General features: G+C 54.3%; 1 non-coding gene across 1 annotated transcript; it reads left to right on the top strand.

The window, feature by feature from the left end:
* The first annotated feature begins 788 nt into the window (after positions 1–788).
* On the top strand, positions 789–893 carry LOC144944150 (U6 spliceosomal RNA). The gene has a single exon (XR_013639566.1). It is a non-coding gene; the product is annotated as a U6 spliceosomal RNA (small nuclear RNA).
* The last annotated feature ends 8,409 nt before the right edge of the window (positions 894–9,302 follow it).

The following is a 9,302-nucleotide window of genomic DNA, read 5'->3' as shown; positions in this document are numbered from 1 at the left end:
TGGGTGGTGAGTGGGTGGATGGTGAGTGGGTAGGTGGTGAGTAGGTGGGTGATGGTGGCAGGTGGGTTAGTGGGTAGGTGGTGAGTGGGTAGGTGGTGAGTGGGTGGGTGAGTGGGTGGGTGGTGAGTGGGTGAGTGAGTAGGTGGGTGAGGGTGGCAGGTGGGTTAGTGGGTACCGCGCCCGGCCGCCTTTGTATCCCCCAGCACTGGGGTGCACACGACCTCTGTGGAGGCCCAAACTCCGTGCAATCACTCGCCACTGATGCCACCGTGGGCCCTGGATTCCAACTCAGGTGGTGGCTGCGTTTGTAGCGCAGTGCGCTAACCACTGCGCCACCGCTCCCCATGTACAAAATGTAAACACAAAACATCACTTGAATGTAAACAAAGCCACGCCGAGCGCTCTTATAGGGCTGACGACGATGACGACGACTTTGTCGGTGACCACGGAAGGTGTTTGTATGTGTGGCCAGCCGTGTTAATCCGGAGGTGTTTGTAGTTAATGATGATATTGTGAACGATGATGATGATGGTGGTGGTACTCATGCTGTTAGATGATGGTGGTGATGGTGATGCCGGTGTAGATGATCATTATTGGCAAATGATGATCAATATGTTTGATGGTGACAGCGCTTGTGTTTATGATGGTGATGCTAAGGAATATGGCACTGTGGATGATGGCGATGGTCGTAGTGGTGATGTTCAAGTTACTGATATCATGACATGGCCACCTCTAGCAATCACCATTGTCCTGAAGTACTGTCAACAATCTCTCTCACCCACTCTCTCTCAATCTCCGCAGTACAGAAACTAAAAATTGGAACGATACAGAGAAGATTAGCATGGCCCCTGCACAAGGATGGCACGCAAATTCGTGATGCGTTCTCTTTTTTTTACGATCAGTGGAAACAAGAAGATGCTCGGTGTATTCGGCACTTTGCTTCGTTCATCATTTCGTAAACATTTTTTAAAAACATTTTTGAACTTAGCTTTATGTAAAACCCCCACCTCTCGCCCACTCTCTCGCCCACTCTCTCGCCCACTCTCTCGCTCACTCTGTCTCCCTCTAGGACAAGCCCTCTGTACCAGCGTGGACGGCACCCTCGTGTTCACCTTCTCAAGTGACCACCACCACCACCATCATCACCACGTGACTCTTCTTTTGTGTTGTGTGCGAACGAATTTAGCGCCACAGCGCCCGTGTTGTTGTTGTTGTTGTTTTGTGTTTTTCGCTGCTGGCGACTTTGTGTATTTCGTATCGCAATCGCCTCCAGTGCTGTTGCTGCTGGCGTCAATAAAAGTTGTTTAAAAGTCAAAAGTCTCAGTCGCTCTCACCCACTCTCTCTGTCTCCCTCATTCACTCTGTCTTTTTCTCAATCTTTCTCACCCACTGTCTCTGTCTCTCAATCGCTCTCACCCACTCTCTCCGTCTCTCTCACCCACTCGGTCTTTCTTTCAATCGCTCTCACCCACTCTCTCTGTCTCTCACGTACTCGTCCTCTCTCTCGCATGCCCTCACTCGATCAACAACAACCCTCTGGCACTGGGTCTCGACTAGTGACAATGGAATACGGACACCGACTCTCACCAGCGCGAGTGAGGAGAGACAGCCAGAGACGCAGAGACACAACGGCAGAGGGACGCGCGCGCATAGACACGGGGACAAGGCGCGGAGAGACGCAGACACGGGGAAAGACACGGAGACGCAGGGACACACAGAGGCATGGACAGACGCGGAGACACGGAGAGAGAGACACGGAGAGAGAGACACGGGGACAAGGCGCGGAGAGACGCAGACACGGGGAAGGACACGGAGACACAGGGACACACAGAGGCATGGACAGACGCGGAGACACGGATAGAGAGACACGGAGAGAGAGACACGGGGACAAGGTGCAGAGACACAAGACACGGGGAAACACACGGAGACACAGGGACACACAGACGGAGACTCACCGAGACACGGATAGACGCGGAGACACGGAGAGAGAGAGACACGGAGAGAGATACACGGAGACAGAGAGACACTGAGAGAGAGACACGGGGACAAGGTGCAAAGACACAAGACACGGGGAAAGACACGGAGACACAGAGACACACACACAACGGTGGAGACACGCAGAGACACAGACGAGACACGGAGAGACGCGGAGACATGGAGAGAGAGACACACGGGGACAAGGTGTAGAGACACAAGACACGGGGAAACACAGGGACACACACACAAACCGCGGCGGAGACACGCAGAGACACGGACAGACGGGAGCCACGGAGAGAGAGACGCGGAGAGAGAGAGACACGGAGAGAGAGAGACACGGGCACAAGGTGCATAGACACAAGACACGGGGAAACACACGGGGAAACACAGGGACACACACACACACAGACCGCGGCGGAGACACGCAGAGACACGGACAGACGGGGAGACACGGGGAGAGCGGAGCGGTGAGTGAATGTGACAGCGCTGGAGATAACTTGAGGGGGTAGCGGAAGGAGGAGGAGGGGGAGGGGGGTTAAGGGGAGGGAGGGACGCAGATGGGACGACGTGGTCAGATTACCCACTATTAGTTGTGCAGCTGTCACTGTTCTGTCAATCATAACGAGACCTCTGCAAGACGCTCTACGGGCACGAGGGGGGCACGGGCAGGAGAGGTGCAGGGCAGGGAGACGGGGGCAAGACCCTATGGGGGTGGGCAGCGTGGGGGGCAGCGTGCGGGGGGGGGGAGTTTTCTACAAGAAGCAGCTACGCAGCGGATGCACAGACATTGTCGACACGAAACATGTTTTTTTTTTAAATTTAACTAATCGCGTAGCACGTCGTGGCGAAGTCAACGAATCAGAATCGGAGTATGTATTGATACCGTTGGAATCCGATGAGCGATAAAGCTCTTTTTCACAGATGTCCAGTGTAATGGTTGTTGCTGTGGATGGACTCGTCGTCTCTCGCCACAGCAATGTGGAATTTCCACCACTGGCTCCGCAGCGGAGCCGTAATGCCCCGATGATTTTATTGAGCGGCAAATCTCGTTCACTTTACGAACATAGACACACATGTTCTGTCACTACAACGTCACCATCATCATCATCATCATCCGTCGAGGCCCGACTGTAGACATCACAAGCGGAGGAGACTTCGTGCTGGAGTTGCTACAAGAACAGCAGCAGCAGCACGCGCCACGTGGTTCACAGAACCTGCGGATGACGAGGCCGCAGCAGCAGCACAGACACCGCCCATTGACAAAGAGCCTCATTGCTCATCGGATTTCTCCGGGATAGATGAAGAATCTCACTCTGAATAGCGTTTCCACATCAAGAGCAGCAGCAGCAGCTACAACAACAAGATCAGCAGCAACAACAACATCAATATCACAACAGGGACGCAGATCACCCCGTAAAGCCTTCACAGGTTGTTGGGGCAAGGTGCCGTTAGCGAGTGGCACCTTTGAAGGCCGAGACGACACACGAGGGGGTGGGTGGCCAACACCGCGCCACTACCACCACCACCACCAACAAGCAACAACAACAAACAACAGCAGCAACAACGCAGACAAAAAACACCCACAGCCAGACGAGCAGCGACACCGATATCCAGAGCGACAACAACAACAACAGCACGAACTTAATTCTAGATTTGAAGCTTTCGTGACTGCAAGGTTACAGTAAATCTAGCTGTGACGGTCCCCCACCTGATGACGGAGACTTGTGTTGCCTCCGAAACGTCGTGATTTATTATTTTATTTCTATAATTTTTTTATTTTTTACCTACGTGACTTTACCGAAAAGCACGAATACCAACCACCACTACCGTGTCAACACCAACAAACAACGTGACCTTCACGTGCTCCGTATGTTGGGGTCACGGACAAGGGGGTACACCCCCCCCCCGTCTCCAATGATCCCTTTGGGTCACGGGCATAGGGATCACCCCCCCCCACGCCCTCCTGTCCTGTCGCCCTCCACCAACCCCCCCTCCCACCCCCGGCATGCTCCAGGTCACGTCCATCCTGCCCCGTGAACTTCCCTCGCCCTCGCCAGCCGCGTTCACGGGGGGGGGGGGGGCTTTGTCAGAACGCGCACGGCGCACACACACAGCCACAAACAGACACACACACAGACACACACTCAGACACACACACAGACACACACAAACAGACACAGACACACACTCAGACACACACACAGCCACACACACGCAGACACACACACAGACACACACAAACATACACACACACAGACACACACTCAGACACACACACAGACAGACACACACACACACACAGACACACACACAGCCACAAACAGACACACACACAGACACACACTCAGACACACACACACAGCCACACACACGCAGACACACACACAGACACACACAAACAGACACACACACAGACACATACTCAGACACACACACACAGACAGACACACACACAGACAGACACACAGACAGACATACACACAGACAGACACACACACAGAGACAGACACACAAACACACAGACAGACACACACAGACACACACACAGACACACACACAGACACACACAGACAGACACACACACAGAGACAGATACACAAACACACAGACAGACACACAGACAGACACACAGACACAAACACACAGACACAAACACAGAGACAGACACACAGACAGACACACAGACACTCACACAGACAGACACACAAACACACAGACACAGACACAAACACAGAGACAGACACACAGACAGACATTCGCATTGCATGCGTTCAGCCTACCCCGTGACAAAGACGAAGACGCCCCCGTAGCGCCTCGTCAGACGACTGTCAGTGCGGGCACCTGTGAAGGCCGGCACCTGTGAAGGCCGGCACCTGTGAAGGCCGGCACCTGTGAAGGCCGGAACCTGTGAAGGCCGGCACCTGTGAAGGCCGGAACCTGTGAAGGCCGGAACCTGTGAAGGCCGGCACGGTGGCACACGAGGTGGTGGGTGGGTGTCCACCATCATGCCCCGCCGCCTTTGTCTTCCTACAACACCGCCATAGCTACCCATTTGAGGCCAAGTCGACCTAATATTTTTTTACAAAGATTCCCCATGTCGCCTTTTAACAGACTGTTAGGGCAAGTGTTGTTAGCGCGCACCTATGAAGGTCGGCACGGCACACATAACAAAGACAAAGATCCCCCGTGTAGCCTTAACAGACTGTAGGGGCAAGTGCTGTTCGCGAGCACCTATGAAGGCCAGAACGGTGCACGAGGGGGTGTGAATGGCCAGCACCACGCCCGACCGCCTTTGTCTCCCCAGTGGCGATGCTCATACATTACACCGGGTACTCATTTGAGGCTGAGTCGACCTAGGATGGGGCCCAGGACCGGTTCAGATAACCGTCACTGGGTGTTGGCACACACACACATATATACACACACACACACGCACACACATTCACCGTGCGACACACGTGTAAACAGGTGCATGCACATGAGCAAGGAGGACGTGGAATGCGAATGGAGGAGGAGGGAGGGAGGGAGACGTGACGTCATCCCGCCGTCTTCTGTTGCCAGGCCTGGCTGCTGCTGCTGCTGTTGCCATGGAGATCGCTCCTCCTGCTGCCACAGCCGAGCGGTGTCTGGACCGAGAGGAGGGGCGGAGGCAGGGAGAGTTGGGGGGGGGGTGAGGGAGGGGGTAGTGGGGGGGGGGGTGAGGGAGGGGGGTAGTGGGGGGTGGCAAAGGGAGGGAGAGGGGGCGGGGAGAGGTAGGGGTGGGGGGGAGCGAGAGGTGGGGGGCGGGGCGGGGGAAGAAGGGAGGGGGGGAGAAGGGGGGGATGGAGGGGAGGGAGGGGGGGAGAAGGGGGGGATTGGGTTTAAGGTTTGGGTTGGGGGTTAAGGTTGAGAATCAGATCGGGTTGTAGCGCCGTGTAGCTTGCACAGACTGTTGGGGCGAGTGCTGTTAGCGAGCGCCTATTGAGGCCGCGAAACGAGGGGGTGACGTGGCTAACAACACGCGCATGCGCATTTGTCACACAAATTCGGATGTTTAAACAGAAATACACACAACACAACACCACCACCACCACACACAGCACCCACACACATTAACAATGCCACTCGGCACCCCATCACTTCCCGTCCCTCCAACCCCAGCCGCTCGCATCTGCCCCCCCACTTCTGTTGCTCCCCCCACCCCCACCCTTCTCCGACGACGCCGAGAGAACATCCAAGGTGAGAAACTGGAGCCTTTGAGGTCAGGGTCAGGGTTAGGATCAGGGTCAGGGCGGGGGTGCAGCGACAACCATCCGCCCATCCATTCATCATCATCGTCAGCAGCAGCAGCAGCAACGCTCACTTTCACCTCCAGGGCGAACAGCAGGGTCCCCATGTGCCATGGAAGACGATACAAGTCATCATCTCCATAATCATCATCATCATCTTCTCCATCATCTCAGTCGTCATCATCCAAGAAGCCTCCTACGTCTTATCAAACTAAAATAGAAAACTTTTTTTTATTTGACCAGGTAAGGCGCACTGAGCTCTGCGTGGTTCTTTTTCAGAAGCGACCTGGTCATCACAGATTATAGCTCACCCAAGTGGTGGACTTCGCGTGGACATTTGTAGCAGCCAAAATACTCTAAACGCGTGGCGACGTTGATTCTAAATGTGGAGGGGAAAACCGGAGGACCCGGAGAAAAATCCACGCGACCACGGGGAGAGAGAGACACGCAAACTCTAAATATACAGCAGCAGGCGTCAGGGTCGGGATCGAACCCACGAACTCCTGTAGATCAGGCGAGTAAGTCAACATCTCCTAGCCACCGTGATGATGATGAGAGACACGCAAACTCCAAATATACAGCAGCAGGCGTCAGGGTCGGGATCTAACCCACGAACTCCTGTAGATCAGGCGAGGTAGTCAACATCTCCTAGCCACCGTGATGATGATGAGAGAGAGACACGCAAACTCCAAATATGCAGCAGCCGGCGTCAGGGTCGGGATCGAACCCACGACCTCCTGTAGATCAGGCGAGGTAGTTAACATCTCCTAGCCACCGTGATGATGATAGAGAGAGACACGCACACTCCAAATATACAGCAGCAGGCGTCAGGGTCGCGATCGAACCCACGACCTCCTGTATACCAGGCGAGGTGGTTAACATCTCGCCGCAGCGGGAAGGGCCAACATCTTCTAGAACCTTCGCGACTCTCTACGACACAATCGCTCTCAGTGAGCAAAATAAACACGACTAACACATTGCTCGGAGACAGGCATTTCAGGTCTGAGCTCTACCTTCTAGAGCTCAGACCTGGATAGCTCCGGCTGAAATTAAGACCCGCTGCTGGGTCGTAGGCTTGAGAGAGAGAGAGAGAGACACACACACAATGATAAAATAAAAGAACGTCTTGAATTTAATTAAATACGCTCTAACGGAGGTATGAGAGTTGTGCGTGACTTGAGCTGGGCAGATAAACTCTATAACGAGGGTTACATTATGATTGCTCTTATTGTTGATAAAATAAAAACAATGACGTCACATTGTATTATTTATTGAATCGCGCCAATCAGATCTGGCAAAGATCCTCATCAGACTTGGACAAATTCAGAAAGTGGTTGGTTGCTGCGTCTTATAATCCGGTAGGCGCGTGTGTGTGTGATGCGTGTGTGTGTGTGTTGCGTGTGTGTGTGTGTTGCGTGTGTGTTGTGGGGAGCGGTAGTGTAGCGGTTAGCGCGCTGCGCTACGAATCCGGCGACCCGGGGTTCGATCCGCACTGAGGGTTAACGCCAGTGCCGATTATCTGAACCGGTCCTGGGCCTCCTCTAGGTCGACTCAGCCTCAAATTAGTACCTGGTGCGGTGTGAAAAAACATCGCCACTGGGGAGACAAAGGCGGTCCGGCGTGGTGTTGGTCACCCACCCCCTCGTGTGCCGTGCCGGCCTTCGTAGGTGCTCGCTAACAGCACTTGCCCCGACAGTTTGTGAAGGCTACACGGGGGATCTTTGTTTGCGATGTGTGTGAAAGCTGCAGCTGACACCGCACTCTGCGTTTGCGTCTTAGCTCACAGAGCCGTCTTAAAATAATCGATAATGTGATCAATATGAGCATAGTATATGTTCAATATGAGCAATATGATCCATATGATCATATTGATCGTATGATCGTATCGTTAGGGGTTAAGGTAAGATCAATATCGATAGCGCGTGCTCATGTTGACCATATAATCGTATGATCAATATTGATCATATTGTATGTTCAATATGATCAATATGATCATTATCGATTTGATCATAATTCATCTCGCCATTTTCGGGTCTACGGAGGCCTTGGAACGCCGAGTCGGTCACGTGCGGGGGTGGTTCGACCATACGTCAGCCCGCCGGTGAGGAGCGCAATGCGGATGAAAGGTTCCGATTGTCGCTCGCCACTGATGTTAGCCGTGAGTGGGAACCGAAGTCACGTGGCCCAGTTCAGTGACTTTGTAACCCGCTGCAAAAAAAATGCAAAGACAAAGGTTATCCGTGTAGCCTTAACAGACTGTTGGGGCAAGCGCTGTTCGCGAGCACCTACGAAGGCCGCACGGCACACACGAGGGGGTGGGTGGCCAAAACCACGCCCGGCAGCCTTTGTCTCCCCTGGCGGCGATGTTTACCACACACCGCGCACCAGCTACTCATTTGAGGCTGAGTCGACCTAGGGGAGGCCCAGGAGCAAATCAGACACTCGTCACCGCTGTTGGCCGTGAGCGTGACTCGAAGTCGTCACCGTCGTCACCGTCGTCAATGCACTGCTGGATGCAGACCGCCGTCGCCACGCCCTGAGCAACCTTTGGCACATCGATTTCATGGCTCCATCTCCCTGCGGGTGGTTCCCTGCTGCTCCTCTCGGGAACGCCCACATCCCCGTGGCATGCCGCTCGTGTTGGAATAGGCATGGGGGAGCGAGAGAGATAAGGGGAGAGATAAGGGGAGAGATAAGTGGGAGTGAAGGCGAACTCCTTTTTTCGTTGAAGCAAGGAACTCCCTCCCCTCCCTTCCTCCCCTCCCCCTCCCTCCCTCCCTCCTTCCCCTCCTTCCTTCCACTTCCTCCCTCCCCTCCCCTCCCTCCCTCCCTCCCCTCCCTCCCACCCTCCCTCCCTCCCTCCCTCCCTCCCCTCCCCTCCCCTCCCTCCCCTCCCTCCCACTCTCCCTTTCCCATTGCTCTCTCCACCATCCTTCTACTCTCGCTGCTTGTATCAATATTTGTACAGCCTCTCGTCGCGACGAGGGCGTATTGTGAGAGGTGGATTCAAGAAACGGAGAGAGCTCGGAGAGATAAGAGAGAGTGGTGGTGGTGGGG

Source organism: Lampetra fluviatilis, chromosome 33 (assembly GCF_964198595.1).
Source record: "Lampetra fluviatilis chromosome 33, kcLamFluv1.1, whole genome shotgun sequence".
Taxonomy (NCBI): domain Eukaryota; kingdom Metazoa; phylum Chordata; class Hyperoartia; order Petromyzontiformes; family Petromyzontidae; genus Lampetra; species Lampetra fluviatilis.
The sequence above is the reverse complement of the archived record's forward strand: the minus strand, read 5'-3'. Positions and strand labels throughout refer to the sequence as shown.